The sequence below is a fragment of the Sceloporus undulatus genome, chromosome 3, assembly GCF_019175285.1.
Source record: "Sceloporus undulatus isolate JIND9_A2432 ecotype Alabama chromosome 3, SceUnd_v1.1, whole genome shotgun sequence".
Taxonomy (NCBI): Eukaryota; Metazoa; Chordata; class Lepidosauria; order Squamata; family Phrynosomatidae; genus Sceloporus; species Sceloporus undulatus.
Window position 1 is genome coordinate 41039597 of NC_056524.1, and position 23247 is coordinate 41062843.

General features: G+C 40.2%; 1 protein-coding gene across 6 annotated transcripts in view; it reads left to right on the plus strand.

Moving 5' to 3' along the window:
* The window catches only part of ZBTB20 (zinc finger and BTB domain containing 20), a 642360-nt gene that overhangs the window by 99407 nt on the left and 519706 nt on the right, over nt 1-23247 (plus strand). The window lies entirely within an intron of this gene.

The following is a 23247-nucleotide window of genomic DNA, read 5'->3' on the forward strand; positions in this document are numbered from 1 at the left end:
TGCTCAATTCTAGGAGTTCTTCATTACTCAAGGGGAAAAATGCTGATTGTTGATGAGAAACATTATCTGATTGAGTTTATCACTGAATTGTTCACTAGTGTCTTTTAAATAAGCAAGCAGTTGTGAGTTTAAATTTTTTTTACAAGTTGAATTAATATATAACAACTAAATGATCTATCTATCTATCTATCTATCTATCTATCTATCTATCTATCTATCTATCTATCTATCTATCTATGTATATATATATAGAGAGATAAATAATGCACTTAAACTTCCACCATGTTTTATCCCACACATTCATAGAGATTTCAACATATCAGTTAAAATAATATCTTGGTAGCCTCAAGCTGATTTTTGTACTTTTACAAGAATCATACCCCACTGATTCCCAGACCTTGCAAAATGCCCATTTTGAGCATACTCTTTTAATCTGTACACATTTCATGTACTCTTTGTTTAGACACAGAGAAAGAGATTAGCATGGAAAGCAAGCTGGAACAACGAGTACATCCTGTGCCTGCAAAACAACATCGCTTAGCATCCTCTACCGTGGAATATATATGTGTCTCAATTTTGGCTGAACAGAAACATGAAAAGATTGTGATCTTTGTAGATGTAGCAAGAAAACTAACCAACCTGGGAAGAGAGCGAATGCACACAGCCCCTTCAAAAGCAAATGTTTTTGAACATATGATTAGATGATGGCTCTTTCATCATAAATGCAATGCCCTGAGGACTTATTAATGCTTCAATAGCATTGCAGTGAGGACATCACGGCAGTCCTCTTTAATAGCTTGCTGGCTTGAACCCCAATACATAATGTTCTTGTAATAGTTTATGGGTGACTGCAGTAAATTGGTAGTGAATGTATTCCCTTTTTTTGGCTTTGGTTCTTATCTGATCTACTGGTGGAACATTTTGTCCTTAGAATGCTGTGTATTGTAAATGCAATTGATCTACTTTTGGATGTATACTTAATATGTTTATGTTTAAAGTTTTTCCACAAAGTTCCATACTGTGAGATTGTGATCTGTAGAGAAGTGGAACATCCTCAGAACTCAACAAGAAATTCAGCAGTTGGTGAAGCCCCGTTCAAATCCACCCACTCATACTAATGTTCTTCAGATACTGCCAAACAGATACACAGTTTCTTTTTCAGCTGTTTCGGTCTGTTCAGGCAATATATAGAAAACAGCATTTGTCCATAACTGGGCAGTGTTGTTTCATATAAATGAATTTTGAATCTAAATAGTTTATCCAAATGTTAACACTGCTAAACTGCTTTCTGCTTTGGTAGTATGTCTGCTGTTGAGTAAAGCTAGCTGTTGCATAAAGTTAACAGTATAGCATAAGGGTGCTGGTAAGCAATGGGAGTGGATTGGGCCAGTGTGTATGGATCTGCTCTTGCTCTGTAAGGAGTAAGGATCATACATTATTTCACACTGATTAGAAGAGACTAAATAATATCAGGAGTATTTTGATAACCTTGGTATCAATTAATTTAATACTGAATAGTATTGTCTCTAAAAGCTAACTTCCAGTTTCCCATCCCATTTTCTTTATTCAGACATACTTAATTTGGAAGTAATATGGGGAGGGGGTGCTTGAAGGGTGTAATGCATTATTACTGTCTAAGAAAATAGTATAATAGCTTCATTTTGATTTTCAGAAGTTAACATGAAGGGAAATAGATCTGTAGCATGCTACGTGTGTGTATGTACATCTGTTCCTTGATTAAATCTGAAACACAATTAATAAAATTCTGGCATCATTCAAAGTAGAGGTGAGCACTTAAAGATTTTAGCATGTCTGTGAATAGTTGGGAACAGGTTTTTTTTTTTTGCTTGCATGCCTCCCATTTGGCCATAGTGAGAAAAGAATGCTGGTCTAGATTGATTTTTGGTCTGATTAAATGTTACTCTTCATAGGCTCTTATACCAGCCAAATAAATTTGAGGTGCATTGTAGATAAGCACCAAGTTGATATGAATTTCATTTCTATCATTCCTGTAATCTTTTGTGTTCTTTAGGAACATTTCTAATAATAAGTAATTTTGAGAAACAGTTAAGGTGCACACACAAAAAAATAAGTGTTAAAGAAATAAAGCCATAAGAGCAACTGAATGCTGTATAAAAAATAATCTCTGGAAGTCATTAAAGGTTCCTTAATGAAGGCATGCACAGTTAGCAGCAAAATATACCAAATGAAACAGGTGTTAGACTTGTTGCTTTCAAAAGCCTGGAGGAAATGGAAATTAAAATGATGTGAAAAGATGCCACAAGATAACTGTGGAAGAATTTACAAATGAAAGTAAGTAATGGAGATACAAAATAGGGTAGTGTTTCTTATCCCTGACAGACTCAACAGCATGTATGGGCAAGCATATTTTTCTCTTAAAACTGCCTTACAAACCTCTGCTTAATACATAGGTTCAAATTCAGTGTGATGTAGATTGATTTGTGACTCTGACCCATGCTGGAATCATAGGTGTAATAGCTGCAATCAACACAGTTAGACTAGTTTTACTGACCAGTGTGAATTAATTTAATTTTCATTCTTAAACTATCTTTAAAAGATAGTGCTAATCACTACCTTTAAGTCTACCTTTCAATACCATGCTTATAACTCCTTTTATCTTCTCCTGCAAATAGCATACTCATTGTATTACAGGCCTAAGGTCTCTGTGTAAAGCACCTAGGAGACTTTTTCCCTTAATGGCAGTGACGAAGTTACATTAGCCCTGGTGGCACAGTGGTTAAATACCTGTACTGCAGCCACTCAGTCACAAAACATAAGGTTGCAAGTTCAATTCTAGTGAAAGGGCTCAAGCTTGACTCAGGCTTGCATCCTTCCGAGGTCGCTAAAATGAGTACCTAGATTGTTGGAGGCAATTGGCTTGCACTTTGTAAACTGCTTAGGGAATGCTTAAGTGCACTGATAAGTGGTATAGAAATGCTATTGCTATTATATTATATTATATTATATTATATTAAATAAATGATAAACACATTTAAAAATAATGTTTCTTCAGCAGCAGATTGTAAGGGAAAAGATCACAAAGGGGTTTTATACAGTGCCCTTAGACCTGTAATACAATGCATATTCCTTAGATACCTTTCAAGATCAAAATTTTAAGTACAGTCAGCCCACACCTTACACGGACTTCCCTTCTGTGGCTTGCAGCACACGCTGAAGTCATGGTACAAGGTAATGAATGGCACATGTTTTCAATGGGGCACAAGCATAAGCAGATTTCTCCTTACGTGGGGGGAGATTCCGGAACGGATCCCCCTGCATAAGGGAAGAGAGGACTGTATCTTCTTTTGGAGAAGATATAAAAATAGTTCAGCTGGACTGGCTTGTAACTGGCAGACAGCAAAGCAGTAATTCTGAAAAATAGTAACTACTTTAGTACTCTGAAGATCTCCAGTTTATTTGACGCAGGTACTTCATCCATTGATGCAAATCACAGCTATTCCATGGTCACTTGTTAATGGCTTTCTGGTGACATGCTTCTCTGTGCTTATTAAGCTGACCCCTACATAACAGAAACAAAATCTGCTTCCAGGGCTGTACTTGAAGACTTACTAATGTAGTAGAAACTGCCAGAATTGATCCTTGGTGGTGTAGCTTTTGAGAACCAAGGATAACCCTCTAAGTACAATGAGGCAATGGAGCAGGCCTTTGTGAAATTGTAGTACTTTATAGTATAGCGTAGAGCCAGCCTGATGCATAAGTTTGAGTGTTGGAGACCAGGATTCAAATCCCAGCTCAGCCATGGAAAACCACTAAGTGACCTTGGGGATGTCACATTCAGCCACAGAGGATAGGATTACTTGCATGTTCCTTCAGACGATGCTGGTGTGATAACTTTTGTCAGCATGATCAATAACATCAGATCCTAATAATCAGTGCATGTTTCAAATGTCCACAGTTCTAGAGAGCCAAGACCTAAGTGGAGCCCTGTTGGATCAAGCCAAAGGTCCATCTATCATCCTGCTCTCACAGTGGCCTTCCAGATGTCTCTTGGAAGCAAATAAGGATTTGAAGTAAATCCTGCTCTCCTACTGTTGTTCAAAGCAAATGGCATTAATACTAATGTTGCCTCCACACAAGAAGCCTTGGTCAAGCTTCACCTGGAATACTGTGTCTAGTTCTGAATACCACAATTAAAAAAGGATGTATACAAGCATGTCCAGAGGAGGGTGACCAAAATGGTGAAGGGTCTGGAAACCATGCCCTATGCGAACATACTTAGGGAGCTGGGTATGTTTTGCCTAGAGAAGCGAAAGTTAAGAGGTGATATGATAGCCGTGTTTAAATACTTGAAAGGGTGTCATATTGAGGAGGGAGCTGACTTGTTTTCTACTGCTCCAGAGACTAGGACCTGGAGCAATGGATGCAAGCTCCAGGAAAAGAGATTCCACCTCAACATTAGGAGGAACCTCCTGACAGTAAGGGCTGTTCGACAGTGGGACACACTCCCTTGGAGAACGGAGAAGTTTCCTTCTTTGGAGGTTTTTAAAGAGAGGCTGGATGGCCATTTGTCTGGGGTGCTTTGATTTTGTGTTCTTGCATGGCAGAGTGTTGACTGGATGGCCCTTGAGGCAACTGTTAAGTGGATTTGTAATTGGTTGACCGGCCGAACCCAAAGGGTGCTCAACAATGGCACCTTTTCATCCTGGAGAGAAGTAACCAGTGGGGTCCCACAGGGCTCTGTCCTGGGCCCAGTGCTATTCAACATCTTTATCAATGACTTGGAGGAAAAAATTGGGGGAATACTTATCAAATTTGCAGATGACACTAAAGTAGGAGGAATAGCTAATACTCCAGAGGACAGGATCAAAATTCAAAATGACCTGAATAGACTAGAAAGCTGGGCCAGAGCTAACAGAATGAACTTCAACAGGGAGAAATGTAAGGTACTGCACTTAGGGCGAAAAAATAAAATGCACAGATATAGGATGGGAGACACCTGGCTTAAGGAGACAACATGTGAAAGGGATCTAGGAGTCCAAGTAGACCACAAGTTGAACATGAGTCAACAGTGTGATGCGGCAGCTAACAAGGCCAATGCGATTTTAAGCTGCATCAATAGAAGTATCGTATCTAGATCCAGGGAAGTAATAGTGCCACTATATTCTGCTCTGGTCAGGCCCCACCTGGAATATTGTGTCCAGTTCTGGGCGCCACAATTCAAAAAGGACATTGAGAAACTGGAGCGTGTCCAAAGGAGGGCGACTAAAATGGTGAAAGGTCTGGAAACCTTGCCCTATGAGGAACGACTCAGGGAGCTGGGGATGTTTAGCCTGGAGAAGAGAAGGTTAAGAGGTGATATGATAGCCCTATTTAAATACTTGAAGGGATGTCATATTGAGGAGGGAGCAAACTTGTTTTCTGCTGCTCCAGAGAACAGGACCCGGAACAATGGATGCAAGCTCCAGGAAAAGAGATTCCACCTCAACATTAGGAAGAACTTCCTGACAGTAAGGGCTGTTCCACAGTGGAACACACTTCCTCGGAGTGTAGTGGAGTCTCCCTCCTTGGAGGTCTTCAAACAGAGGCTGGATGGCCATCTGTCGACGATGCTTTGATCTGGATTTCCTGCATGGCAGGGGGTTGGACTGGATGGCCCTTGCGGTCTCTTCCAACTCTATGATTCTATGATTCTATGATTCTATGATTGAGGTCTTTTCCAACTATGATTCTATATATAAATTGTAACTAATGGCCATGAATTGACTAGTCTTCTGCTTAGCTAGTGAGCATCACTGCTCATACCAAGTTCTATACATCAATTATACATTAGACAGTCATAAGTCACAGTAGACCCAGAGAAGAGTGATGAAGCTTGAATTTGGTTTCTCCATATTGTGGTTATGGATACATATCTTAATACCTGTCCGGTTTCCTGTCCCACTGGAAATTATTTTTTAATTTTATTTTTGTAGTGTGTATGTGGGGTTTTGAAAAAAACCTAACCCTTATGACATTCAAGAAGTTGCCATAAGTCAACAGGCAACCTGAAGGCATGCTCATGCGTGTGCACATGCGCACATACACGTTTTCTGGGAGCCTTACATTCTTCAAAGGAAAACATCAACCTCAGGGGCATTTATATTTCCAAGATGAGCCACAGAGACATTCTTAGAAAATTACAATGGTGTGTGGCTGCAGTCAAATACTTTCTTCTGAAGCCTTACTGGCCTCCTTTCCCCTAAAATTGGACGGGGGACACATAAGTTTGAAGGGAAAAGAAGAAGAAAAGTAGGGATTAGTAATTTGGAGGCATATAGGAAATGGATGAATAATGAAGGCATGTAGTTTTGCCTGTTTGGTTTTTACGTGCATGTATATGTGTATGTGTGGTTTTGTTTGCCTGTTTTTGTATGTTTGAAGATTTAGCTGAGCATCAAGAATTTGCTTTCTGTGAAACTGGTATTTTGTTTTGCTTTGTCAGGGCATGCTTGACTTTTTCCTTTCTTGGGCAAGTACTGACCCTGAGCCTGATACATATTTCTTCTATGAAACGGGTATTGAATAACGCTGTAAAATAATTTTTTACTAACTTTCTTTTTAACCCATTTATCCAATTTTTATCTTTGCCAATAATAATGAAAATTTACACATTTTGCTTCCCCATTGCTGAGGGAAAACTGCAAGTGGCAGATCACTTTTTTTTGGCCTTACAAGTTATTTACAGAACTTGTGCATGACCAAAAATGTAAATGGAGACTCTTTAGGCACTGGGAGAATTATATACAAAAGTGTATGCTTTAAAAACCACATTAAACAGTATGAAAAGAGGTCTAGTAGCATCTTTGTGACTATGGTGTGCAACAGATGGAGCAAAAGGAGTGGCCAGTGGATGCTCCAGCCCCGATTGCTCTGGGATCATGGTGACTGGACACCATGGCATCCCTAAGCTGGTTGCTGCCATGGTCCTGAATGGGCTGCCATCAAGAGCGGCTTTTTGCTGCTCCTTTTCGGGCAGGCATTGGGCTGCCTTATGCGGCCTTGGAGCGATTTCCAGGCATTTTGGGGGCATGTGTCATTTGAATTCAATGGTGACAAGGCACCCAATAGGTGCTTTATTTTGTCTGTGTGTTTTGGGCTTAACTGAAAGAAAGAAGTAGGCAGCATGAGCCTTCGTAGACTAAAGACAACTTCCTCAGATGCATTTGGTCATGAAAACTCATGCTGCCTACTTGGTTTCCCCCCCCCACTTATTCTCAAAGATGCTACAAGATCTCTTTACATACTGATTTTCCAGACTAACATGGCTATATCTTTGAATTCTCACATTAAACAGTGGGTATGTTAGGAAACTTACATACTAAAATGACATGAATTTCCATGAGAAAAACTAACACTGAAGTCTTGTAACTTGATATGACAGGAAGAAACAGATGATGGGATTAGGAGAAATACAGCGCAGTTGAGAGATTTACACAGTCCCTTGTTGTTGGACTGTGTAAAATGGAGGGTTCAAAAGTGTTGTGCTGTGATTTAGAATTTGGACTTCACCTTTGCTTTGTGCTGAGATCCTTGGACAGTTTATTGTTAATTAGGAGGCTTTCCAGACTGGTGCTTTGTGCCGGCCTAGATACATGCTAGAGTTGCCAGAGGGTGGCGCCACCACACATCCCACAACCCTAGCATGTCGTGGTGGCGTGATAATGGCGGTGCCCTGTATACATGGGAGCCGCCATTATGATGTCATGGTCGCACCACAGCCAAACAACGCAGTGCGAGCGTGACATCCCCGCGATGCTGCAGGGTGCTTGGGGCGCTCTTTCAGCATCATGGGAAGGAGCTCCAAAACAGAGCTCCTTTTTGTCCCACGCATCGCTGGTGCAGCCTTTACACGGCTGCGCCAGCGATGCAAAAGAGAAAGGGGCCGAGTGGCCCCTTTCTCTCTTTCACCGCAGCTGTTGGGATGTCCTTGGCCACGGGGAAGTGGCGTTTTGCCATTTCCCCAAGGCCTGGAAAAGCAGCAAATTGGGGCCTCTGGGGCTGCCGCTGCGGATGCCCAGGCCCCAGTCCAGAGGGGAAAGGGGCGGGTGCAGGCCACCTCAAAGGGGCAGTTTGTATCCCACCACGGCTTGCTATTTTATCGCCTTAAAAATTGATGCTTTGTGACTGCCCAACAAACTAGTGCTGCAACAAACTACCATTACCAGAATTCCATAGTATGGAGCCATGGCAGTTAAAGCAGAATCAAACCAGATTATTTATGGTTTGTTTGTTTCTGCAGTGTGGATGCAGGAAGAGAGATTTTAGTTTACTTCTGAAATTCAATAAACTGGACATCAGATGTAGCTCTTGGGTGAGGTCATTCCAGAGTTGGGATGCAGCCACAGAGAATGATCTGTCTCAAGTTTATCATCTGGCATGCATGTCCTAATGCTGAGACAAAAGGACAGGCCTCTCTTCCATCCCTCAGTCTGAACACACGGGCAGGTTGATGTAGGACAAGCATTATTTCAGGGACTTGAATCCCTACTTGTTTTTGGTTTTGAATCATGTTGAATTCATTAATGGAAAGAAAGAGACAGCCCATGAATGCCTCACAATTGTTCCTGGCAGCACCCTTGTGACTGCATTTTGCACCATTTGAATTTCTGGACTTCCTTCAAGGGCAGCCCCTAATAAAGTATACTACCATAATTCAAATGAGAGGATTATTCAAATATGTTCACAAGTCCCGTTATTCAAACTGTATTCCTCTGTTGGTACTATATTCATTATATACTTGATTGATGATCTCTGATAAAGCATTTTTGGTAGTTGAGATTTATGGACCCCTCCCCCCCCTGAGTTTTGTATTTATTATTATTTTACTTTTATTTTCTTCATGCTAAAAAAAACCCCTTAAAATACTTTGGATTAGCATGATCTATGGTCTTATTTGTTGGGATTTCTCATACAGTTCTAGAACCAATGTTATACTTTTCAAACAATGCTTCTTGCTATGTCTGCTATCCTAAACACCACCGTAGTTGCTCCATTCTTGGAACATTTTCCTCCTCTGTTCTTTGGTCAGATGCCATATCTAAGCCCATAGTCCTAAACCCAGAATGGCTTGAGGCCCAAGTATATGTATGAACATATCTCAGTATGTGGGTTGTAATACTGTGGTGTTTCCAGGGAACCATTTTTTTTTTCCTCCCTGGTTCCTCTGCGGGTTGCATGGCTTGCCAATGAAAGAAAAGAAAAATCCTGCAAGTGGTCAGAAGTCTAAATTTGGTTTACTTTTTTAAAAAAAATAATATCAAACAACTCAGGGAGAGGCACATAGTTTTATCACTCCTGAAGAGGCAATTCATTTTTTAAAGAGTCAGAAAAAGATTAGTTGAGGGCCACAAAAATAGGCTTTGGGACACATACAGCCCCCTGGGCTGCATTTTCCCCACTTCTGCCCTTAACTAACCTGCCTGTCTCTTAACATGTTTGTGTAAAGCTCTTTGCATACCATTATCAAGAGAAGCTTTCTGTGTGAGGTCTAAGCAAAGCTTCTTGGTTGTGGCACCCATCTCTGAAATACCCTCCTAATTTCAGAGCCAGGTTAAAATATACTTGCTTAGCCATTTTTTAAAAGTATTTCAGTGGTTTGTTTAGTAAAGCTTATTCTTGGTTTGTGCCTTTGCTTGGTTTTCTTTATTGGTGAGTTCTTTCACCATCTTGTTGTAATAAAAACAAGAGTAACTTTGTACAGGTTGACACAGCCCTCAGTTTGTTACACTGAAATCTTGAATCAAAGTTACACTGCTGTCACGGTTGAAGACATTGGACCCACCAGATGTGACTAAGCTCATGGCAGCAACTTGCCCCAGAAATACCCCTTACCAGTATGATTAAATAATTAATATCTCAGGTCTGCATCCTTTTGGGGCACTACACTAGCAAATAACTGTTGCACAATCAATTAAGCTTTGCCAGTGGTCTCCTAAGTATGGTTCCTAGCAGTCAGTCATTTTGCAGGCACCCAGATACACAGCTCCTTCTCTAATTGTGACTTGAGGTCTGAGCAGATGAGTCAAGTCTGTGGTATCCTGCCTCTGGTTCTGACTAAGGTCAGTCCTGAGGTCAGTTAACGTATCATAGACTTGTGCCACTGCACACCTCATACCTGCTGCTGCCGTTGCATCTATCCCAAATCCAGGTTAAGGTGCCTTTGGCCTGGGGTCAGTCTGGGACTGCTGAATTGGCATCTTAAGGGCCATTGCTGGCCCAGAGCTACTGGTCTGCATTGTCCAGACATGACAATGTGAGACTGGGGAGATTATGGCCCTTTTGACCTGAGTGGGTTAAAAGCTTTTGTAGTAGATTTATACAAGACCCTGGCATCTATTGAACAATTAGTTGTGTCATGCTGAGATTCAGCATAATTATGCTGCTGCGTGGTAAGATCTTACCATTCTGTGTTTTCCCACTACCTGGTGTAATGAACAACAGTGAAAATAAGTCATACAATATGATAAAATGGAATAAAATAACAACAATGTAATAAAGGCATACAAGGAGTAGATTATGTATTGAATTCATGCAATAAGTGCCTGTCTAAACAGGGAAGGTTTTGTTGTGAGGGACAGTATTGTTAGAGAAGATGCCACACCTCTCTGGGTTCACTAAGACATCCCTACTGCTCACTGTACTTCCATCAAGGAGAGGCTGCCCCATAGAAGTAGAGCTGGGGGTCTGCGTTAGGACTGAGGGAAAAGAACCCTTGATGTTAATAATATTAATGTTATTAAGGTTATTTCATATGTGTCTCAAAATTGGAATTGTCAATAAATCTGAAGGTTTGAAGGTAAAGCTTTTACAAAAAATAATAAACATGGTATCTAGCATATTTTATTTATTATGTATTTAAGAATTTTCTGAAGGCCTCCCAAGGCACTGAACAAATAAAAACAATGCACAGATAAAATATTTAAAAACACATTAAATAAGCTAAAAATACTTAAAACCATTCTAAACACAATCCTAAAGCACAATTTTAAAATGCAGCAGTTTCCAACATTGAAAACCATACAGAACAACACTGTTTTGACTTGCTGCCAGAATCTTAAATGAGATGGAGCCAGCCTAACTTCCTTGAGTAGAGAGTTCCACATATACTCAGTAGCATCATTAGGGGATATTGGAGGTGTCCAGTCTGCACTGGGTGATACCAGAGAATGAGTGACTTCTGGTTGGACCCTCCTCCCACTGTGTGTGTGTGTGGGGGGGGGAGTGATGTTGCTGCCAGCACTTGCCCCTTCTCTGTTGCCCTGGCTCTCTCTCCGAGGGAGAAAGGCAGCAGAGAAGGAGGTGCAAGCATGCATGTGCACCTTCCCACACTTTTCCTGTTGTGTTGGCTAGCTCAGGTGAGACAACCAATACAACAGGGAAGGAGAACCCTCCACCTTCCCTGTTGTATCGGCTAACTTGGGCAAGCTAGCCAAAGCAATGAGGAAGGTGACCCCCCCCCCCACATCTTCTCCACACACACACACCTTCCTTGTTGTGTTGGCTAGCTCAGGGAAGATGAGCCTCACATACCTTCCCTGTTGGTTTGGCTAACTCATGCCTGGTGTCTGCAAATGACTAGGAGGGGAGGGCAGGGGAGGGGAGGGGAGGGCAGGCCGCTGCCACTGTTCCCCCCACACACCCACACCAGATGACATCTACAGCTTGTTGATTTATAAATTTACAGGTTTATGGTGAGCCTGTTACAGGGTTTTCCAAGTAGGATTTGTTGAGAGATTTACCATTCTCTTCTTCTTAAGATGAGAGACTGTGACTTGCCCAGGGTCACCTAGTGGGCTTTTATAGCTGAGCAGGGATTCAGACCCTGGTCTCCTGGAGGCCTCATCCAGCACTCAAACCACTACACCATACTGACTGTATCCGGATGCATCCCAGAGAGGGCGATTTTCAGGAACGCTTCTCAAGCATTCCTAAAAATCGCCCCCTGTGGAACCCAAGGGAACGCAATGGGAATGTCCAGCGGCAGTGGCAGTGTTGTCCCTGTGCGGTAACATGCATTCTATGCCGCCCTCCCATCTCCATCATGTTCCTTTTTAGAACGCAACAGGCCCGTTCCAGGGCCTGTATGATAACGTTCAATGTTTGTAAAATGGGGAAGGGGAGGGTAGCCAGCAGCCGTTTACCTGCTGGTTGTACACACACCTGACATAAGGGAGATAAAGAAATAGGGAAGAAATAGGGTGGTTGCCAAGTGTACTGTAGAGGATAACCTGCCTGGTGGAAAAAAGTAAACTGAACAAAAAAAAAATCACATCTCCTAAATATAGTGGCATCATCCTGAAGAACTAGGGAGTGCTGTGATTGTGGTATGAGCATTGTAAAGTGAAGACTATTGGCACAGCTCTCAAGAGCAGACAAGCTAGACAAGGTCCTCTGATAGATTAGTGATTTCAATTCAAAAATGAGCTTAGTAAAGTGTCAAGCTTGGTGAGTGATTTCAGCAAAGTGAGTCAGGGCTTCTCCACAGGAACCAGAGCTTGCTGCAGTGACTAAAGAAAGATAAAATACTTTTTGCAGAGATGGAAGCATCAGACAGGCTAGAACAGACAATCCATGAGGGCAGCTGCTATCTGAAACCTATGAACTCTGAATCATAAAATCTTTTACATCTATCTGGAGTGGAAAACTTTCTCCTCTCCAGTGAAGGCCCACTAGGCTTTTTTGAAAGACATTACATGGCAATTGACTTAAGAAAACAAAATAATGTCTGAAATGTTCACAGTAGCCGAGGCAATCTCCATGTTTATATTGCCTTGTGAGATAATTAACAAGGCACCAGTAAAACCATCCATGTTGGCCCAGCACTTGGCTTCTTTTGCATTGCTGCCAACTGAGCCTACTGATAAATTGTTTACTTACTTGGTAAAGACCAGGGCAAGATAGGCTCAGAAGTATCCTATTAGTTTCCTTGTACAGTTGGCCCTTCTTATACACAGATTTTTTATACATGGATTCCAGCATCCACAATTTGAAAATGTTCAAAAAAAGTATATATTTCAAATATCAAACCTTGATTTTCCATTTTTTATAAGGGACACCATTTTGCTATGTCATCATATTTAATGGGACTTGAGCATCCATGGATTTTGTTATCCACAGGGGATCTTGGAACCAATCCCCAGCGTATAACAAACGTCCACTGTAACACAGTGCACATGGTACGTGAATTGTGGGAATGGCATTGTAAGAAAATTATTATAACAGTAGCACCGATTCCAGTTTGTTTGTTTTAAATATTGGGTTTGCATCCTATATCTGAGGATGTTGCAGTAGTGTACAATAAATTAATTTAGAACAATTCAAAACAATAACATTAAAAATAATAACAGTAATTTTGAAAGACTAAGAGCATCTTAAATCTTGTATCAGTCAAAACAAGAAAAGCAGTTTAAACAATATAAACTAATGTAAACTACTGTATATACTCAACTGTAAATCAACGTCATGTATAAGTCGAGGTCAGGTTATGGGGCCAACATTATGGATTTTGCCATGACTGATGGATAGGTTGAGGCTTGGAGGCTCCTTTAGTGTGTGTATGTGTGCATACGGCAAGAGAGAGTCTCTTTGAGGCTTTTTTGCTTCATCATTTCAGCTTTCATTTCAAGCAGACATGCCGGCAGGACAAACAGTACTATCAATCAATATCACCCAGGACTCTTTCTGCTTGGCTTCAGAGAGAAATGAACTCCTCTGCACACCACATGGGGATATCTGAAAGAGTTGCTACCGCATTACCATAGTGACTTGTAAATAAGTTGACTTGGCATTTTGAAGTCAATTTTTGGGCATAAATTTTTAGACTTATAAATGAGTATATACAGTATACCACCTGTGCAAATGGGAGAAAATAAATTAGGCCTCAAATAGAACAGGTTTTGCCATAGAAAGTCATATTTTGATTGGGTACTGGTGTTATAGTAGCATTGGGGCTAGTAGAGCTTCTAAGGAGAGGGTATTCCATAACGGGTGCCACAGCAGGGAAGGTCCGCACCAATGTCATAGAATCATAGAATCGTAGAGTTGGAAGAGACCACAAGGGCTATCCAGGCCAACCCCCTGCCATGCAGGAACTCTCAATCAAAGCTTACCCGACAGATGGCCATCCAGCATCTATTTAAAGACCACTAAGGAAGGGGACTCCACTACACTCCGAGGGAGTGTGTTCCACTGTCAAACAGCCCTTACTGTCAGGAGGTTTAGGTGGAATCTCTTTTCCTGTAGCTTGCATCCATTGTTCCGGGTCCTGTTCTCTGGAGCAGCAGAAAACAAGCTAGCTCCCTCCTCAATAGGACATCACTTCAAATATTTAAAGAGGCCCAATTTAGGAAGGATCTCAAGACCTTCCTATTTAAGCAGGCATTCCCCGATTAAGATCCTGTGGGCCTCCCCTCCTCTTCCGTGGCCATGAGGACGGGCTATGGGGCTTTTATTGCTGTTTTTATTTTGTATATTGATGTTTATGCGCTTTTAACTTTGTATTTGTATGCACCTGTTGCACTGTTGTAAGCCGCCCTGATCTTCTTGGAAGGGCGGGATAGAAATAAAGATTTTATTATTATTATTATTATTATCATATCACCTTTTAACCTTCTCTTTTCCAGGCTAAACATCCCCAGCTCCCTAAGTCGTTCCTCATAGGGCATGGTTTCCAGACCCTTCACCATTTTAGTCGTCCTCCTTTGGACACACTCTAGTTTCTCAACATCCTTTTTGAATTGTGGTGCCCAGAACTGGACACAGTATTCCAGGTGGGGCCTGACCAAAGCAGAATAGAGTGGCACTTTTACTTCCCTTGAACTAGACACTATACTTCTATTGATGCAGCCTAAAATACCATTGGCCTTTTTAGCTGTCGCATCGCACTGTTGACCCATGTTCAACTTGTGGTCTACTTGGACTCCTAGATCCCTTTCACATGTAGTCTCACTAAGCCGGGTGTCCCCCATGCTATATCTATGCATTTCCTTTTTCTGCCCTAAATGCAGTACCTTATATTTCTCTGTGTTGAATATCATTTTGTTAGCTTTGGCCCAGCTTCCCAGTTTATTCAAGTCATTTTGAATTTTGATCCTGTCCTCTGGGGTGTTAGCTACTCCTCCTAATTTGTCTTCCCATAGTGCTAATGAGAGAGAGAGAGAGAGAGAGAGAGAATCCCTTGAACAAATCCCAATTTTTGGGCAAGCATACATAGGGAGAGACACTTATTCCAGCATCAAGATCCCAAGTTATTTAGGGAGCAAGTTATCACCAGAACATTGAAATCATACCAGAATGTGATATCCACAGTGAATGGAATTCACTTAAAACCAGTTTATATGGTTTGCGTAGGGAATTCCAGTTAGCAGTATGGCTGATGCATTTTCACTACCCTCAGCTAACTGTGGACTAAGAGGCTGTGATGACCACCCCTAAAGGCCTCCAGCTGCACCAGATGGGGGCTGCGGCAACCGCATGTCGCTGCCCCAATCTGGCCTTTCCAGGGTGCAATAACCATGATGCCGTGGCTTTAAGGCACTCCTTTGGTGCTACATTGTGTAAATGCAGCGCCAGAGGAGCACTGTGATGCCATGCACCATGTGGAGCAGTGCGTGGCATCACACCACCATGAGGGTGAAGTTGGGCCGTACATCATATGGATGCCACACCCCAACGCCACCCCTAGGACAGCCTTAATGGTGTGTTTGCACAGCCCCTAAGTTATCCCTATCTAGGAAACACTGTAGCTGGCTAACCAGTCAAAGCTGGCTCCAGACACTCCAAACATGGAGTCCACTTGAGCCTCCAGTGACAGAGATGAATCCAAGACTACTTCCAAGCTACATATCTGCTCCTTTAGTGCAACCTCATTTAGGGTAGATAATTTCTGCAAGTCTAACAATCAAGAACCACAAATCCACATAACCTCCATCTTATCAGGACACAGCTTCAATTTACTGACCCTCATCCAGCCCATTACAGCACCCACACACTGCAGCACCTAGACACCTGACTCTGACAACGAGCAGAGTGTTGTCAGCATACTGAGTCTTCAGAATTTAAACTGAGTATGTCATATTTATTTATTTCTATTGGTGATGGGCTTGGTAGAATCCAAAATATTTAAAAGTATTTGTTTCCTTGTTCTCTTCTACTTCCAGCTGTTTCTCTTCATCACTTTCTGAATGGGCAGTGGTTATTATTGGGTGGCACTATAAAGTCCTTTGCTTGAAGAGGATGGAGAGATTCAGCCTTCTCTTCCTAAGAATGTCAAATGACACACATTTAGGGCATTCCTTTTGGCTCTTCATTTAAGTTATGAGGGCAAGAAGGAGCCAGAGGAGAACTGATCTCAGGGATGATAAAAGCGTGTGGTTCATGTCTTCCATGCAAGGGAGGAATTAGTGAGTGTATGTGGCTTCAAGTTGCTTGTTGACTTCTGGTAGCCCAATGAAATGCATAGTTTTCTTAGGCAAGGGATACTCTGAAGCTGTTTTGCCAGTTCCTTCCTCTGAAATATAGCCCACAGCGCCTGGTATTTGTTGGCAGTTTCTCATCCAGCATCAAATATGGCTGACTCTGCTTAGCTTCCAAGATCAGACAGGATGCAATGCCTTTAGTGTATTCATGCTGTTGTGAAGAAAGGAGTCCTACAAAGAAACTGAATCTTGTTTGGAATGGTAATATTCTATTGGAATGTCAATTACTTTAAATGTGTTCAAACACTGACATTTACCCCAAGTGCAATCTGTGTACACAGACTGTTGAGCTCACAAAAATAGAGGATTTTTAAAACAACAACAACAACAACAACATAACATTCAATACATGCATACTATACCAAGATTACTGACCTGTACCCTGGTGCTGGAATTTTTGATTTGCATTGTTTTTGCAGTTTGTGAGCTTCAAAATTAACAAATAGTAGAAATACGGTTTTAAGAAGCCTTGTCTAAATTGATTAAAAATAAGTAAGTAAGCAATTTTAATCAAAATAGTTGTACGTAGAGGTGATATCTAAAATTTGCAATCCTTTTTGCATTGGATCTCTGGATAAGTTACTAGTTCTACCAAAATAATTATGAATATAAAGAGTTAATTGTGTAGTGTCTCATTTTCCCCCTACTCATCAAAAGCAGTTATGGAATTTTGAAAATGGAATAAAAAAGCTAAGGAAATTAAAAATATTTGCTGATATTTATTTATTGAGAAGACAGAAGTACAGATTAAATCTCAAACAAAAGAGGACTGGTATGGAATGACAGCGAATAAACTAGAGGAGACATAGAAATAAGAAAGAAACCCAAGTATGTAGATGCTCACAAACATTTCAACATATATGTAGACAAGTGTAAACACATGTACAATATAGCAACTTGCCTTATTTGTTGGTATGTACTGTATCTGCAACAAAGCCATTTAAGAAGGTTCAAAGAAGACTTACACTTTGGTTCCACAAGAAAGCATTGTTTCTCTGCAAACCAGTTTTCTGACTGCCTGTTTACTTCAATAAGCAGGCTCCCATCTGTTAGATTAAACATGTTAATATAGGTCTACAAAGTACAATGACATTTGGTGCTTAAAATATCCAAATGAAATGTCAGAGTCCAATTGCATATACAGAGTTCAAAAGTGCCAGTGTCCTGAATCCACCTCTGTTACTAAAAGGCCATTTAATAATCCACATAAGTATCTCACAGACATCCTTAAGTAATTGGCATGTGTGGGACCAGATGTAGAGATATAGTTACAGCATTAAATCCCAGCAAAAGCCTTTTAACCACACTATTGAACCACATTTCAGCTGTGGGCTTTTTTGGTTTCCTCCCATACAATCATATCCTGAGATTTATGCAGACATATGCCATTCTGTAAAGAATATTTGAGTCTGTTATATGTAGCTATTGAAGTAAATAATATGATACCGCTGATGAAAGCAGGAACTGTTCATCTGGACAAACAGAAACATTCCTGTATTCAGTTGGTACTTCTGTATTGCAGTTTTCCTGTGAAAAGTTATGTTTATACTCTAGATATATGTTCCTGTTCATTTAAATCTCTGTAGTTACAAAAACTGAATACGTATTTTTGTGCACTTTGCCTCTTTTGTTTTCTTCTTTCTATCCATGAAGTTTTTTTAAAAAAAATTATTTACATTGCACTGTTAGAGAAAACCCTTATCTTATGTTTGTGGTTTACTGTACCATTGAAATTTTGCACCTGCACAAAAAGTTTGTTCTTCATCTGGAGTTCAGTGTTTTGATTATACTTGCTATAAAGTTTATTTGCAAAACACTGAACTCTCATGCGTGCATGGAATATAATTTATCTTTGTTCCTTTGTTGTTAACTAATTTTGGTGGGCTGCTTGAAATACAGAAGATGATTGCATACACAGAAATGGCCTGTTTTTAAAGATAAATGCTGTAAAATTTAGAAAAGATTTTTCTATACCCTTTTCCAAAATTTAAAGAAAATCGCTTTAAAGTAGTTTATACAACTGTGAGAGATTAGATTTGGGGCACATCCAGACTGGGATTTGTTGCATATTTGTCCCACAGTATTTAATATCCCCCTTTTTTGGCTCTTACTGATTGCTTGTCCAAACCCTCCAGAGTTTGAGGAGGACAGAGGGATAGATGGAAAAGAAATAAGATTCTGTTGGCACCTATTCCTTCTTCTACTATCCCTTTCTAACACCACTGCCTTAGCTGTAGCACTTAAGTGGTAGCATCTAATATTAGCACTGATGTGCTTAGAAAGTCCTTTCCAGTGCATAGTTGTAACAGGGCTCAGTGTTGCTTCCCTCCCTCTCCGGAGCACCACTGAGTCTTCTAAGACTCCCACTGTGTATGAAGACATCAAACACATTGTACATGCTTTACATATTTCTTTTTCTTCTAAATTCCAGTGAAGGAAAGTTTGCAACCATGTTCCCTTCCTTTCCTGATCTTGCATCCTTCCCAGAGACATCATCACTCCCTGCTGAAATAAAGTGGTGTGTAGGAGGGGAAGGCTGATATTTCTCAACACAATAATAGTTGTATTGCAGCCTACCACTGTAGCTTTAAGGCCTTGGACAGATTTTTTCTTTAAAAAAATTAAAACAGGAGGCATGGTGGGAATATGGCAAAGGGCAGCAACATCCAGAAAATTGGGGAAAAGATTAAACCTACTTCATTTATGTCAAGCAAATGCATACTGTCACTTCTTAACACATTTGTCCCATCTGGAAGAACCCTTAGAAGAATAAATGTTAGGTCATACCATGCAAATTTTGAAAATTCACATTGGGGTTAGCATTTTAAGAAAGACTCTGAAGACAAATTTTAAGCTCCTGGTACCAAAAATGCTAATGGACAATAATTAATGAATCTCAGGCTGCATTTGCATTGCAGAAATAATCCAGTTTGACACCACTTTAATGGCATTGGATCAATGCTATAAATTCTGGGGTTGGTGGTTTTGTGAGACATTTAGCTTTCTCTGTCAGAGAATTCAGGTGTCACAAAAAACTACAGTTCCCAGAATTGCATAGCATTGATCCATATCAGGTAAAGCTGTGTCAAACTGGATTATTTCTGCAGTGCTGGTGCATTCTCAGATTTGCATTTACGAAAAGGTGAGTTACAGAGGAAGCACCATTTGTTTTTTTGTGGGTTTTTCAGGCTGTGTGGCCATGTTCTAGCAGAGTTTCTTTCTGACGTTTCGCCAGCATCTGTGGCTCACATCTTCAGAGAAAGATGCCAGCCACAGATGCTGGTGAAATGTCAGAAAGAAACTCTGCTAGAACATGGCCACATAGCCCGAAAAAACCCACAAAAAACTATGGATGCTGGCCATGAAAGCCTTTGACTTTACGAAGTACCATTATTTCTTTTCTAACTTTAATGAATTATGCAAAATAAAATCTGATTTTTTTAAAGTGGAAATTTTTAGATCAAATGCAAATATGCAATATTAGCCCATTTAACAGATAGTAGTTTACATTGTTATTTTAGGAATATAAAATGTGTTATATATAATATGATTTAGCATAAAAGTATCATGTTGGATATCATAAAAGTACAGTTTACTCAGAAAATAATTACAATATAGTTTTTGTTACAAATGGAGTTACAAGGTGCCGAACTGTAAGGAACACTTGAAGTATAAGGAACTTCTTTGCTTTTATCAATTCATGAGGAACAGGCAAAAAACAAAACAAAAGCAAACCAATAAACATAATAGAAATATTAACCTTAGTGAAACAAAAGATTTTTTTTTTTTTGAGGGGGGCTTCACCTATCTAGTCAGGATACACCACAGTTTCTATTAAAGTATTAAGTAACTGTTTTTATGACATTAACAGTTAGTGTAATCTTCCTTCAGCAACCTACAACTGAAATTCCAGCAGACACAAAATTTGGAGAAAAGAAAAAAAGCACCTAAGCTTCCTGCCTCCCTTATATATTTTGAATATCAAAAAGGGAGGCATACAAATATATACACATGTTCATTCCCAAATGTGTGTTCCTACCACATTCCCTATGTGAAAAACTGTGTCTCCAAAATTCTTTTTTTAGTGTGTAATATTACAGTATTCAATAAGTGACATTTAATTTTATTTGAAGATGTTCAGACAAAAGAGAGCTGTAGCCTGTTGATGTCATTGTAGTATATACATGCACAGTTGAGTATGGGAAGGAGCTTGCTAACTGATATGGTAGCCCATTTTAATTTTTAAAAATGATTTCAATCTTCTATTGTGTGAAAGGTTATTCTTTTCACAGTAGCCTGTTTTTAAGCATTCACTGCAGAATAAAAGGTGTCTGGTGGACAGTAGATCAGGATGAAGCCTTCTGTATAAACCATGGAGATTATCTTTCAATAGTTACTGTAGTTTCTGATGTGATGAGAAATGTCTGCAAAGCCCCTAGTATCTAACCCTGGACATAAAATAAATAGATTTAATAGAGAATCATGTGAGGTGGCTCAGAGTGGCCTTTCTGCCAGCTTGCTCAACTCCAGTTACTAACAGGCTTGTGACAAGAACATGAAGTTCAAGTTAATGCAGCACGCTCAATGGCTTTTCTGTAATCCCTGACCTGAATGCTTTGAGCATGTACCTAACCGTTGCTTTCTGCCAACAATTGAGTGGAGGGAGAGAGCTTTGCACATGCACTCGGAGTTTGGCACTTCAGGAATAATAGTTTGCTCATGTCTAGAAGGACAAATAGATCCCCTTTAGAAGTGAGAAAATGGCTTATTGTGAGTGAAAGCTGCAGTATACCATTGTGCGTTCCTCACTGAACTGTTTCCCATGACGTATGTGGCAAGAGTACGAAAATGTATTATCCAACAGTATATTGTTAGCAGTGAAATTTGGAGGGAAGGGGAGGTATTCACTACCTCATAGTAAAAGAGGGGTAAATACATGAAAAATATTCACAAGGTTAAATTGCTTCAGTGTGATTGTGATGTTAAGCACAAATGGCTCTTGTACTTACACATTCTAAGAGATATGTGATTTTCTTGATATTATTATATTCTCTGTTACTCATTTTTCCTGACTAAAGTATTAATATGTATAAGTCAAACTCTTTTGAGCTTATGTTTTCACAAAATTTCAGAAAGATTGAGTCTTAGTACCATTTTCCTATTATTTTAAACTTTAAAACACTTGGTGATGACTGGTACACACAAAAGAAAAAAAACCCTTTAATTCTTAACTGACATGTAAGTGAATTAAAAACCAAATTAATTAAAGCAGCAGCCTAGTCTTGTGAATTTTAAGCATGTGCCACTGATGTCCGTGGGCCTTAGTTTCAAGGAAGCATCTATAGGACTGCAGCCTTAATAGCAATCTAGTTCAGAGATTATTTATTTCTCATTTATTTTATTTGTTTACATCTTGCCTCTTCCCCAGCCCTAGGACTCAACACTATTTATAAAGTTAAAACAAATACTTGTTTTAATACCTTTAATACCCTTAGGAAACGTGAGTATAACAACATCCAGAACTGAACAAATATATGATGATTTCCAAATATATCGGCATGCCATTATTATTATTATTATTATTATTATTAACCTTTATTTATAAAGCGCTGTAAGTTTACACAGCGCTGTACATCAATTTTTTAGTCAGACGGTTCCCTGCCCTCAGGCTTACAATCTAAAAGACACGACACAAAAGGAGAAGGGAGTGGTGGTGGGGAATAGGATCAGGTCCAGCAGATCTTTTCCACCTCCGAGGCCTGGACCAAGGCAGATGGACTGGAGGAAGGGCTTGGCTTCTTGATGGATGGTTAGAAGGAGGCTTCCTGGGTCAGAGAGGGGATGCCATTATATCCGTTCTTTTTAAAAGTAACTTTCCAAGTTGGAATTGTACTCCAAGCCCACCTAATCCATAACGTTGGTAGGCAATATTGCAGTAGACAGTGGATACCTTGCTTGCTGCAGTGAAAACAAGAAAAAAATCTTAGAGCATCTAAAGGATAAACAGATTTTCAGTGGCTTATAAAGTTTGTGTCACAGTAAATCTAATGAGGTTGGAGCCAAAGAAGGACAAGTAGAATTCTGTTTGTATGATTGGGATTTCCTATCTCTACAGCCCTGAAAACATGCTCATTTTCAGTTTAAGAGACCAGCTGAAATGACAAATGACAAATGGTGCTAGTACAGGAGTGGTCAAAGTGCAGCCTTGGGACCACATTTGTCTTTAAGGCTTCTTTTGCAGCTTTCAACCCTTCTAGAATCCCCAGACCAATCTTCTTCTGGTCAGTAAGGTAGATGTGTGTGTGTGGGCAGGGGGCTACCTCTCTTGTAAGCCTCCAGAGTGGCAAACTTTACAATAGGCTGTGAGGCACCCCTACATCAAATAATATAGGTTTTTAAAAACCAGACGTGGATATCTGGCCATTTCTGGGGTTGCTGGTTTTGCTTCTTTGTTAGACATTTTGCATGTGGTCCATGGAGGGTCTCAGGGGCAGAAAATGGGCTCCTGGATCCTCCCCCATTTGCCCACCTCTGCTGGGTGTAAAGATAAATGGGGATATATTGTGCAGGCAGAATTCTTTTATTGCTTGTGTGAACAATACTAGATTCATGCTTAGTCTTGTAAGCTGCTAGAAATTGGTGACAGCTAATTCATTACAAGCTACTGGTAGAGAAATTTTTAGATTAGTGGTTAGTCCATTTCTCTTTCAGTGCACATGAGGCCTTATTGGTTTGTTTACTTACTTGCATA